The following is a 3,658-nucleotide window of genomic DNA, read 5'->3' as shown; positions in this document are numbered from 1 at the left end:
CACATTATGGAAGTAAACTGCTTTCCTCAAAGTACTGATTTAAATGTTAATTTTATCTAAAAGATACATTCACAGTAACATCCAGACTGGTGCTTCACCAAATATCTGGGTACCATGGCCTTGCCAAGTTGTCACATTAAATTAACCTTTATGGGATTCTACATTTCTCCATTTCAGTTTCACGTTAAAATATTCATGTTCTTTAAAATTGTTCTTACATTACCTCACTGTCTTCCCTGTGTTATAGTATATGGGGCAAAATTTATTTTCTGAATTCATGAATACTCATGCTTTTGGGAGCTCAACAAAGCTTTTCTCTTTCAGAAAAGCCTATTTTCTGTCATAAAAGATCCTTTGTTTAAGGGCCATCATTCTAACTTGAAATTCAGAGCTGGCTGGTAACTCCTTATTTTGTGGCCATGTTGCCACAGGGAAACCTATGAGGATTAAATAGTAAACGCATGGTAGTGGCTGATAGCAGGAGTGTTATATATAAATAAATATAACATAAATAAATAATAAATAAACACAAAAATAAATACATATTTATTTATTTTATTTATTTTAGAGAGAGAGTGGGGGTGGAGGAGGGGGAAGAGGGAGAAAGAGAGAGGATCTTAAGCAGGCTCCACACTCAGCACGGAGCCCAATATGGGGTCTGATCCCATGATCCTAGGATCATGACCTGAGCTGAAATCAAGAGTGGGATGCTCACCTGACTGCACTACCCAGCAGGAGTGTTCTTGAGAAATATTTAGCAATCCTTGGGCACATACATCCACCCATTATCACAGCCACAACCTGTCAGCAATGTTGCACCTGTACTAGTGACTCTTAGTTCAGTGTCAACTCCAGGGAAATGGAAACTCACAGAGAAGACTGGTCATGTCTGAAAGATGGCATCTATTATGCCTGTGGCCTTTGGATCTCAGGAACAGAAAAAACATATGAAATTGGCTTAAATATTGAGGCATTTTATTGTTGGGCTGGTTGCTCCAGTGAACACGCTCTTTCCATTTCTGGCTCTGCCATCCTTACTGTTTCATGCTCTCTCATAGCCACAAAATGACCTCGATAGTTCCAGGTATCATACCCCAATGTAAGCTCCTCTACTGGTACAGGACCACACATTACCAAAATTATTTTTTAGGAGCTCCGACTTTGTTTTCTTTTTCCTGTGATCTTGGTCTTCACAGGACCTATTCACTAGCCCATTCCTTAAAAAAATCATACTTAGAACAGGGTCTGATGATTGGAATATATAAACTGGAATAGACACTTGGAGTTGCAGGACAGAGCTAACTTTTCCTGAGTCTTGTGGGGAAAAGGTGGATACTTGTGCAAAACTGGGGTCCTGTTACTAAGGGAGAAGGCAACCAACAGATGCTGGTCTGACTGTCTCAAGGATCTGCTCCAGTCCTGTGAGTTCTACCCTCATTATAGGGTAGAATACATCTTAGCCTTTTATAGTTCATGCCTCGACATGGATTAAAAAGTGTGGGAGAAAGAATTAGCACCTACTGGGGAAAGAGAAAAAAGGCCATTATTAGATATGGGACTGGTATACTGATGGAGGCTGGAAAAGTGGGGAAGCCCCGATACCTCTATCATCCTATTTTGAGGCCACCAAAGTTGCACTAACTTGATACATGGGTTAGGTAACACACTCTGGTATTGTATTGTATTGTATTGTATTGTATTGTATTATTTAAAAATTTTTACTTTTTAAGTAATCTCTACACCCAACACAGGGCTTGAACTTATAACCCTGAGATCAATTTCACATGCTTCAGTGACTGAGCCAGCCAGGTGCCCTTTTTTCTTTTCTTTTCTTTTCTTTTCTTTTCTTTTCTTTTCCTTTCCTTTCTTTTCTTTTCTTTCTTTCTTTCTTGTTCTTTCTTTCTTTCTTTTTTGAAAAATTAAAAATCCCTTAACTTTTTTATTCCTGGTACCACTACAACAAAGCACAAGGCAATATACCTGATGTAATGAAAAGAAAAAGAAAAAGACAACATTACAACAGACAAAAGACCTCAAGAATGTACATCTAATTGACACTACATTGCATTAATCAATACATTGCACTTCTTGCAAACAAGAAGGGTTTCCTGTTTAAGCTGCAGTAACCTTTCTGACTATGGATCATTGCTCCTTGTGTGACAGATTTCTATATTCCTCTAATGCATCTGAGATAACTGTCTCAAAGTAACCTGAAGCTTTCCTGACAACTCCCAGCTCCCTTTCCTGCTAAGAACTATAGCCCTTCTCTTCTGAAAAATTTTAAAACCTTCTGCTACTATATCCATCACTTCCACCACCAGATCCATAACCACCACCACAGGGACTGCCCAAGCTTCTTCCACCAAAACTCACCCTCTTCATGGCTCCATGATTGTTGTTGTACACTATAGTTTCCAAAAGCATTATAGTTCCCACCACCACTATGGTTACCATCTCCAAAATTTCCTCCTTCATTGTAACCATCATATCCTTCAACATCACCACCATAACCACCTCTTTGGTTTCCATATCCTGGTCTACCACCACCATAGCCTCCTCTACTACTATAACCCTCCATAGTTGCCACCATTACCTCCAAATACATTATATCCACCATCACCTCCTCCATAACTACCTCTGCTGTCATCACCTCCACCACCATAGCCTCTTCTTCCACCAAAGTTTCCTCTATGACCCATAAAGTTGCCAGAGCCACCTCCACAACCTCTTTGTGATCCAGCAGACTGCATTTCCTGTTTGGAAAGGGCCTTTTTCACTTCACAATTAGGCCCATTAGTTGTGTGGTATTTCTGAACAACAATTTTATCAACTGTATCATGATCATTAAATCCTCTCTTTTTTCCACTCTGCCTGTCCTCCATAACTTTTATGGTTTCAGTCTTGCCATATTTTTCAAAGTAGACTCTCAAGTTATTTTCTTCTATATCTTCTTTAATACCACCAATGAAAATTTTCTTCACAGTTAGATGGGCACCAGGATTTGCAGAATCCTCTCTAAATCAGCTCTCTTTGGTTCCACTACATGTCCATCAACCTTGTGTGTTTGAACACACATTGCTGCATTCACTTCTTCCACACAAGAGTAAGTCATAAAACCAAAACCCCTAGAAAGTTTTGTTTGGGGGCCTGTCATCACCACACAGTCTGTAAGTGTATTCCATTTTTCAAAATGTTGTTTTAAACTATCACCTATAATTTCAAAGCTCAAACCACTAATAAACAGTTTTCTCAACTGCTCTGGTTCCTTTGGATCATGGTCCTCCTCCCTCTGAGGGCTGGAGTTGAGCTGGGTCCCAATGGGTGGTGATTTTACTTCCATTTTGAGACCAGACTCACCTTTTACAACTCAAGTTCAATATGGGCTCTTTTTTTCTTTTTAAATTACAAAGTTATATATGCTTGTTGGGGAAAAAAACAATTAATAAAGAAATGTACAAAATAACAGCATTCTCAATTAACATGCAAAATAAATATCCTCTGTGTTATTTTACTTCATGTTTGTAGTTTCAAATATAGTTCTTCCCGATTTGTCTACACATGTACTAGTAAGTGCATGTTTATATTTAAAAAAAAATAAGTAGTACCAAATATACTTTCAGCTATTTACCTAGTGTCTGATAGAATAATAATTCCATCT

At 38.4% G+C, this 3,658-nt stretch overlaps 1 pseudogene; it reads right to left on the bottom strand.

Moving 5' to 3' along the window:
• Positions 1 to 2,280: 2,280 nt before the first annotated feature.
• On the bottom strand, positions 2,281 to 3,340 carry LOC124519710 (heterogeneous nuclear ribonucleoprotein A3-like; annotated as a pseudogene).
• Between the last annotated feature and the right edge of the window lie 318 nt (positions 3,341 to 3,658).

The sequence above is a fragment of the Lynx rufus genome, unplaced genomic scaffold, assembly GCF_022079265.1.
Source record: "Lynx rufus isolate CCGP_SWC_20201006 ecotype Redwood Valley unplaced genomic scaffold, mLynRuf1.p SCAF_1, whole genome shotgun sequence".
Classification (NCBI taxonomy): Eukaryota; Metazoa; Chordata; class Mammalia; order Carnivora; family Felidae; genus Lynx; species Lynx rufus.
This window is presented reverse-complemented; position numbering and strand designations above follow the sequence as displayed.